The following is a 9,699-nucleotide window of genomic DNA, read 5'->3' as shown; positions in this document are numbered from 1 at the left end:
ATGGCATGCATATCTATGGGGTAGTACCGGAGGGAGTCATTGTCTCGGATTAACCCAATGTTCTCCACTTGGTACTGAGGGTGTGGGGCCCGTGTCTGCTGTGACTGAGGGGATTGCCCATACCTATCACGTTCATTTGGTTTGAGGTGCACTTCTGAATCACCGCATACACCCTGGTCACTCCTTTCAATGTACATGCGTCGATGATGCCTGGGTTCTTGGCCATCCCCCACAACCGGGCACTGTTGATCCAGCCCGGTACCTCCCCCCTTTGGATCTGGCCCAGATTGTGTCTTAATTGCCCGATCAGCCACTGGCCGTAAGCTGGCTTTTTTAGGTGCTGCCCTCTTGTCGTTCCTCCCTTTCTGTTAATTGGCTGGTGGCTTTAGCATGGGTCTCTATAACGTGTACGCTTTCCAATACAGATGCCACACTCTTGCCCCCTAGGGCCGCTGCCGTTTCACCACCCCTCGCTACTCTTATGAGCAAGCTGCCTCATGATCCCTTTAAGATTCGTGACCTCGGAGTTGATTCCTTGAATGTCGAGAGAGTTTACCAGGGAAGTCCCTGTGTTCACCCCTGTCAGTACATTGTTAACTAACTGTCGCGGAAATCGGAGTGAACACTCAGACCCAGGAGGTTTGTCTCGGAAGCCTTTATTAATCGTGATATCACGGAGAGCCCAGTAACATACAAGCACACTCTGAGGAAGCATCAGAGCACACACATATTTATAGTAGAGGTTGTACATATCAAAGAGCTTGAAGGTGATAAGACTGTCTAACTTTCAATGATCAATTACATTGAGAATCATTGTCACACAATTAGTCTATTCTAAGTTTATGACTATACAGGATATTAGGGGAAGCTCACGTACTAATAAAAAGTGAGACAGAGAATAGATAACCATGCTTGACCTTATCTTTAGTGCTAGGCAGTGTACACTCTAGAGAACAGATGACCATTGCTTGATCCTGTCTCCTTGTGTTGGGGGCAGACATCCCAGCCCCGTCTTAATGACTCCAGGAAGCCTGCCCATGACACTCCCTTTCTCCCCTCCTGCTCAATTAGCTGGCAGCTGCAGGTGTACCTGCTAGAACAAAAGAGGGAACAGTGCTGTAGTATTCCACGATGGTGCTAACGAGAGAGGGAACAGTGCTGTAGTATTCCACGATGGTGCTAACGAGAGAGGGAACAGTGCTGTAGTATTCCACGATGGTGCTAACGAGAGAGGGAACAGTGCTGTAGTATTCCACGATGGTGCTAACTGTTTAACCCTTAGTTGACCTGTAGATGTATTTTATTCTTCCACACTAACTCTCTCTTCTGGCGGTGGAAAGCAGGATGTCCCCTGAATCTAGTGGCACCCGTGGCGTCGGCCGCCTGATTAATCACAGCCTTACTCAGTAATTTGTATAGTTTTCGTAGAGGTGCTTGGTTACTGCAATACTCAGGCAGTCGCATACCTGCCAGGTTCACAATTACTTGTACAATTTCATGTTTAAAATTATCATACAAGAGTTCACCGTCCGTATACAGTAGCAGTCCATTCTGTGGCCCAGGGGTCATGTCTGGGCAAGATAGTCTCTTTGGTGTCGTCGCGTCCTGTGATAGCGGGGTGGTGTCGGTCCGGGGATCCGCCGTTGCAGTCAACTCTCCGTGTTTGGCCCTCAAGATCCAATGCCAGGTATCTGTCATTCCCAAGTCCTCCTTGTGAAGGTAAATTGCGAAAAATCTCTCACACACTGTATCTGGACCTGTGCCCCCTTCGCACATGTCCAGGGTCCGTCCGAACCATCGCTGATCTGGAAGCATAGTGGACCCTCATTTTTCCATCGGAGTTCCGTTCCCGAATGCGAGCTCTGCCCTAGGCTCTCACCATCGCTCGTTCCAATGGATAGTTGCGTAAGCCCGGTGCCACACTTGAAGAGCATTGACCTTTCCGTTGTGACATTCACACCTTTCACGCAATATCCGTCGCTGACATTCTTGTAGTATAAGCTCATACCGGCCACTGCTTCACGGTTTACATTCTGTATGCCGGTGGCTGCGATAGCCAGGGCCCTGGTAATGATCATGGACACCCAGCTTTTTTCCATCTTGGCGTGGAGGTTACCTGGTTATTGTTATTTCTGTAATGAAGCACACTGCTGGTGATCACCAGGGTTTAGGTTGGATATAAGAGGCAGCTTTCTCCTTTACGTCCCTCCTTGTGCACAGCCCACGGTGACCCTGCCCGTAGTTGAGGATTCCCCCTTTTGTCTTTCAGATGGCCAGTCCTCCAGATCGGGAATGAATCCTAAACCACTTGGCCTACACAGTACGGACTGCTCGTTGCCCGTTTTCCCCCCGCTGCCTGGTAATTTAGTCTTTCTTACTTACATCATACCTTTTCAGTTGCGACCAGTGTTTCCACCTAGCTTTTCCCTTCATACCGACGCAGGCACGTGAATAATTCCGTACGGTCCAGTCCATTTTGGGGCAAAACCTGGTTGGCTAGGGGTGATTTGAACAAACACCATGTCTCCGACCTCAGCCGGTGGTGACGGGGGTCCCCCTTTTGTCCTCTCTTCTAAATCCCTGATAGCCTGTTGGTCCTTCACTTCCTGTTGTAATTCCTTTAGCTGTCCATCCAATTGCTTAATATCGTTTTTAATTTTATCTCTGATGGGTCCCATATCCTCACTTCCGGTGGCTCTGCCCTCTGGCAAGCGCATTGCCCTCCCGGTCATCCACTCATAAGGGGTTAAACCAGTTGTCCTGTTGGGGGTAGCCCTCAGTCGCATCAATATGCAGGGGAGCACATCCACCCATCCCCTACTAGTTGCTGTGTTTGCCATTGCAATAGCATTTTTTAACGTGCGGTTCATACATTCTTCCATTCCTGAGCTTTGTGGATGGTAAGGTACGTGAAATTTCTGTTTTACTCCGAGCAGCTCACACGTCCTTTTCATAATACTGTCCGTAAAATGCGCTCCTTGATCCGAATCTATCTGTAAAGGGATTCCCCACCTTGGTACTACTTCAAAAGCGAGGATCTTTGTGGCCGTGGTGGCGTTGCAGTCCCTGGTGGGGAAAGCTCTAGTGAACCTCCAGTGCACCTACACCCCCATAGTTACAATATGCCTCAAACTTCCAATTGCCATATTCATGGGCACTCTCGCCCTTTTCTTGTTTTACTCCAGTCACTGTATTCCAATTAACTGGGGCTTGCCCTAAGACTTGTGCCATTTCTGCTCTAAAGGCTCGGAAATCAGCTTGCTGCTGTGCCTGGTCTGCAGCGATATCATTACACCAGGTTCCGTCCTGATACGCTCGCCGCAGCCGTCCCCAAAACGCCTCAGGTAGTTTTATCCGGACTAACCCGCGAACGTCCCTGTTATGGAGACGGTGGCATTGCCTTATTTCCCTCAATTTTTGCCAAAACGACTCATTCCGTGTCTAGGTTTTAGTTGGGGTAATTTATTTCCAATAGTTTCATAGTGTCGCTAGGTGACAGGGACACATACGTGGTTCTCAGTTGCGCCAGGAACCCCCCGTTATAGCTCTCTGTCCGTGTATTGGCGCCTGGGCCGGCTGCCCATTTTGTGCCGGTACGGCCGCTTGAGCTGGTCTGCCTGGTTGTCCGGACACCGGGGGCACATGCTCTATCTTAATTGGGGCCACGGGTTATGGGGGTGGTGATTCCCAACCTGCTTCCCGTTGTTCCTCATATCCTGCTACCTGTTGCACCAGCCCGTTCCAATCTATATTATCTGCGTATTGTGCAGCTACTGGTGGCTGTGGTAAAGCTGCCGAAACTGACATGAGATTTTTTGCCGGTACCAGCTCTTCATTTTGGGATTTGTTGGCCAACATTCGATTGACTCGGCCTTTTGGCTAAGATAAAGTGTAGTCGTGAAGCGATGGCTATAACCAGTCGAGCCCCATATGATGGGGTACGTAACACTGTTCGGGTGACGGTGAAGGGCAGCGAAGGAGGAGCACCCATGGATCGGGCCTTCTTCATCAAGCGGATCCGGTTGAAGGCATGTGGATTTGAAGCGGAGGAGATCTACTCCCTGCAAGACTTCCCAAGCGCTGGACATTTCGATGTGACTTTCAAGCGAGTGGCAGCTTGCGTCACGTTCCTGAAGGTGTTCGAGGAGAACAGAGACCAGCCGGAGATGAAGATCCTGACGGTGGAGCCGCTCTTTGCTCCGCCGTTGCAACGGGACCATGTGGTGACGGTGCGTCTCTGTAACCCCTACGACCCTGTCGCCGACGTGTTCACCTTCCTCGCCAGGTACGTCAACAAAGTTGGGAGCTCCAGCGAGGATAGAGACGCCTTCAGGATTTGGACATGCAAACGCCAGGTTAAGGTCACGCTCAAGACCCCGACGGTAAGGGAACCATCTTCCACCCTCCTTCCAGCTTCGCTATCGGGAGAAGCCATGGCTACTTTGTTTACGCTGGGCAACCCAAACTTTGTTGCTCATGCGGCAAGTCTGGTCATGTGGCGGCCAACTGCATCGGCGCCCTCTGCAAGAACTGCAAACAGGAAGGGCACCAGACAAAGGATTGCAAACAGACTAAGAGCTGCAACCTGTGTGGCGAGGCAGCTCACCTCTACAGGACCTGCCCCAAACGCTGCCTCAATTATGCACAGGCAGCCAAAGCCAAAGAGGGGGAAGCAGCAGAAATGCTTCGAGTCACCACTACCAAGGACACTTGCAACACTCCAACCACCATGGCCCCCAGTGAAAACAAGGGGACAAAGGAGGACACAGGGAGAGACAAGGTGGAGGAAAAGATTGAGGCAGCAGACAACCGATCAACAGCACTGCCCCCTGAACCTCCCACTCCTCAGGAGAGCGAATCAATGGAGGAGGAGGAAGCAGCGGAAAATCAGCAGGGGGAGTGGCAGCTGGTGAAGAGAGCCAAAAGGAAGAAGGGACCAAGCCACTTCCCAGACAAGAGGCAAGAGGCGTCTCCCATCCGACACGGATAACAAGGGCAGCTGCTCTTCGGACGAAGAAGTGCCTGGGCGACACCTGCAGAAGAAGCGGCAAAGCTCTAGGGAGTTGGAGGACGAGACACCTGAGCTCCAGAACATTGGAGACAATGAGGAGACCAGCGCACCCCAACTTTGCCCACAACCCGAAGAGGCCAGCGCATCCCAGCCCCAGGAATCTGGGAGCAGTGAGGCGCTCAGCGCACCCCAGCTCCGGGAAGCCGGGAGTAGCAACGCCCCAGAGAGGGAGAGGATTGGAGAAGCTTCTCCAACAGAGGACATTTCAAATCCCATTCTCTGCACGAACCCCAGATGCCACCTGAGCAGAACATTGCCAATGGGGATGTTCAGGACAGTTTCCTCAGCCCATCCAAAGTGAGGCAATTTGTAAACACTATGGGTATGCAGGAGCAGACCAAAGGCCTGGGACTCTCAGAGGCAACAGGTTTGGTAAGAGACTAAATGCTTTAAAATGGGTGTAAAGATGGTATCCATAAATGTGCATAGCATTAAATCAACTACGCGATGTGTAGCGACCTTGGATTACCTTGCCAAGGTCAAAGCTGACCTGTTGTTTCTGCAGGAGTGTGCGATACCGCACCTCAGCTACTACAGACAATGGTCACGGTGGTGGTCATACGGGCCATCGATCTGATCGGACGGATACGACTCTCGTTCCTCCGGCCTTGGTATTCTGCTGCGGGGAGGCAACTTCACTGTCTCCGAGGTTAAGGAGGTCATGGGTGGGTGCCTCCTCGTAGCAAAAGTAATGTACAAGAATGCTCCACTCCGGTTAATTAACGTGTATGCCCCGGCACAAAAGACCGCCCGGCTGGCGGTTTTTCAGCAGCTCCCACTGCTGTTGGTGACGTCCAGGCCGGTCATTGTGGGCGGTGACTTCAACTGCAACATCGATGCGGCTGGACGATCCGGCAGGGCCGACAGAAGGTTGGACGCTACGTCCAGATCCCCGATGGAAACAGTTAAGGATGCCAAGCTGCACGACGTCTTCAGCAACCCTGCAGACTGAGCACAGCATAGATACACCCGGTCGCGACCAGACGGGTCCATCCGTTTCAGGATAGACTAACTGTTTGTGTCCCGCGCATTCGCAGTCAGATCCACCGATGTCAAGCCGGTGTTCTCTGACCACTGCCTCCTACTGGTTGACTGTCACTTAGAGGAAGACCAGAGGGTGGGCAGGGGGGCATGGAAGCTAAACGTGCAACTGCTGACCCCAGAGAACATTGAGGAGCTCAAGAGGGATTACAAAGGTTGGAGAACCGTGAAACCCCTCTTTGAGTCCCTGACACATTGGTGGGAAGCGATCAAGGGAAACATCAAGAGGTTTTTCATCGTCAAAGGCACCCAGAAAGCTAGAAAGGAACAGAGGGAAATGTCCCGACTCCTGAAATACATGCAGAATCTGCTCCGGCTGCAGTCGGTGGGGGTCGATGTCAAGGAGGAACTCTAAGAGGTGAAGAGCCAGCAAGCCTAGCCCTTTGCCTCCAAGAACATCTTCCATTCCGGAGCGCGCTCCGTGGAGCAGGATGAGACGTGCTCACGTTTCTTCTTCGAAAAGGTACAGAGAGAGAGCTCTGTGATCAGCAGCCTGAAGGAAGAAGACGGCTCAGTAAAGTCAGCGCAGTCCGACATTTTGAGGATCAGCAAATCGTTTTATGCCGGATTGTATGACGTGAAGCCCACGGGCAGCACGGCCTCCCAGTCCTTCTTGTCCTCTATCACGGAGGTCTTAGTCGACAGTACACGGGAGAGGCTTGACAAACCGCGAACTCCTGACGAACTGACTTAGGCCCTTGAGTCCTTCGAGAAGAGTAAATCTCCCCAGAAGCGACGGCTTGCCGGTGGAGTTGTATTCGGCTCTGTGGGACTGGAAGGGCCCAGACCTACTAGAAGTGTACGAGAGTATGCTCCTGGCCGGCAGCATGTCAGAATCCATGAGGAAAGGCATCATCACCCTCATCTACAAGCACAAGGAAGAAAGGGAGGAAATTAGAATTTGGCGACCCATTTCACTGTTGAATGTGGACTATAAGATTCTGTCCAAGGTCATCGCCAATCGGGTCGAATCCGCTCTGGAATTGGTGATACACCATGACCAGACCTGCACTGTGCCGGGCAGGAAGATCTCTGACAGCCTGGCGCTGCTCAGGGATACGATTGCCTATGTGCAGGATAGGGGTGTGGACATTTGCCTCATCAGCCTGGATCAGGAGAAGGCCTTTGACAGAATATCGCACACCTACGTGGTGGATGTGCTTTCCAAAATGGGGTTTGGGGAGGGAATTCGATATTGGATCCAACTGCTCTACACTAACATCAGTAGCGCAGTCTCAATCAATGGGTGGGAAACAGATAGCTTTCCGATTAAATCTGGAGTCAGGCAGGGCTGACCTCTCTCGCCTGTTCTTTTCGTGTGTTGCATAGAACCCTTGGCCGAGTCCATCAGGAAGGATCCGGGCATAAGAGGAGTGACGATCCCAGGCAGTGGAGGCACTCAGGTAAAAGCCTCCCTGTACATGGACGATGTCGTCGTCTTCTGCTCGGATCCGCTGTCGGTGCGCAGACTGATCCACATTTGCGACCAGTTCGAACTGGCCTCGGGAGCCAAGGTAAATCGTGGGAAGAGCGAGGCCATGTTCTTTGGGAACTGGGCTGACCGATCCTTTGTCCCCTTCACTGTCAGGGCTGACGGCCTGAAGGTGCTGGGGATATGGTTCGGAGGGACCAGGGCATGCGTTAGAAACTGGAAGGAGCGAGTGTCTATGGTGAAAAGGAAACTGGGCATGTGGGAGCGACGCTCCCTCTCCATTGCGGGTAAGAACCTGGTCATCAGGTGTGAGGCACTCTCGCTGTTGCTGTACGTGGCGCAGGTCTGGCCCATTCCACACTCCTGCGTGGTGGCGATCACTCGAGCCATCTTCCGCTTTATCTGGAGGTCAAAAATGGATCGTGTCCGCAGAGACGCGATGTACAAGCCTCTAGATAAAGGGGAAAAAAACGTGCCCAACATCGCCCTCATACTGATGGCCACCTTTGTGTGTGGCTGCATCAAGCGGTGCGTAGACCCTCAGTACGCAAACACCAAGTGTCACTACGTGCTGAGGTTCTACCTGTCCCCGGTGTTGCGAAGGATGGGTCTGGCCACGCTGCCGCGGAACGCTCCAAGTAGTTGGACCGTGCCGTACCACCTGTCCCTGGTGGAAAAATCTATGCAGAAAAACACCTTTGACCACAAGTCCATCAGGCAGTGGTCAGCACGTAACGTCTTAGAGGCCCTGAGGGAAAAGGAGAGGGTGGACCCTGTGGGATGGTTCCCCGAGCAGACTGTCAAAGTCAGGAGTCTCACCCCCTTGGCATGTTGCCCTCGAGGTGGCTGTGGTCGGTATGAGACCGTTGTTCACATCCTTGTAGCTGGTGCCTTTGCAAAGAAGATCTGGAGAGAGATGCAGTGGTTTCTGTCGAGGTTCATCCCGAGCAGTTCTGTGACACAGGACTCTGTGCTCTACGGGCTGTTCCCAGCGACACACACCGAGACAAACATCAACTGCAGCTGGAGGATCATCAACTCGGTGAAAGACGCGCTTTGGTCTGCCCGAAACTTGTTGGTCTTCCAGCGCAAAGAGTTGTCCCCGACCGAGTGTTGCGGACTGGCACATTCCAAGGCCGAGGACTACGTGCTGAGGGACGCACTAAAGCTTGGGGCAGCTGCTGCAAAAGCGCAATGGGGAAGGGCCGCTGTCTAAGACCTTTCTGCCACAGCGCACCGAGAGACTGGGAACTGTTTAGAGCCCCTCGGGCTGTACAGCTCAAAGTGAAAGCCTGTAAATGATTGTAATATTGTTTGTACTGATGCACCTGGTGATACATTTTGTTAAAGTTGAACCGGATTGTACCCTTGTAATGGTGTTTTTGAAATGGTTTGGAATGTGGTTGAAGATATTTTATGAATAAAGTATATTTTTGCAAAAAAAAAAGGTTCTCCCAGGACGAGGCTAGCCCATTGCACTTCGGGTGTGCTGACGCCTGCGATGTCCCCAAATGCGGGATACTCGACTGTAAAATTTGTGGTAGTGGGGGACTGCGTTTGCGCTCTCCCCGATTCACAATTCAAAAAATAGATTTCATTATATCTTTCATTTTCTCTTCTATTTCCTGTCAGCAACCTTTTCTGAAAAAAGAAATATATAACCCCCAATGTGTGCTCTTCAAAATCTATACTGGACTGGTTATTTAGCTTTTTCTTTCCTCCTCGCAAATATTATCCAACCCCCATTCTTTTCCTCCCTGTCATTATCAGCCGACAATTATTCCATCTATGCATCATTTTCGCCAGACCGTTTGTTTCGTGGCCGCCAAATTACTCGCGCCATTTTTAACCCCGCGTTTGCCCACTCAAAAATCTCTCTCAAACAACCCCCATCTAACACCCGACCCACCATCACAACAGTCCCCGCACTCCCAGCACCGCCCCACCCCCTATCTATCTGGACGTCTGTATAAATACAAACTCATATCAGCTATTAACTCATATGCATTCACCATTTTAAACATGTAGCAGCGACCCCTCACTATTTCAAACATGAACAAGCACCCTGTCCCCATGTTCATTCTAATTATCCCCCTCCGAAACGAACAGCAGCCTCCCACCCCCTCTGTATAATCTCCCCCTTAATCAGCCCCCT

At 51.6% G+C, this 9,699-nt stretch overlaps 1 non-coding gene across 1 annotated transcript; it reads left to right on the top strand.

Annotated features, from left to right (window-relative positions):
- Positions 1–8,953: 8,953 nt before the first annotated feature.
- Positions 8,954–9,116, top strand: LOC144669162 (U1 spliceosomal RNA). The gene has a single exon (XR_013573615.1). It is a non-coding gene; the product is annotated as a U1 spliceosomal RNA (small nuclear RNA).
- Positions 9,117–9,699: the final 583 nt, after the last annotated feature.

The sequence above is a fragment of the Cetorhinus maximus genome, chromosome 28 (genome assembly GCF_964194155.1).
Source record: "Cetorhinus maximus chromosome 28, sCetMax3.hap1.1, whole genome shotgun sequence".
NCBI classification, from domain to species: Eukaryota; Metazoa; Chordata; class Chondrichthyes; order Lamniformes; family Cetorhinidae; genus Cetorhinus; species Cetorhinus maximus.
This window is presented reverse-complemented; position numbering and strand designations above follow the sequence as displayed.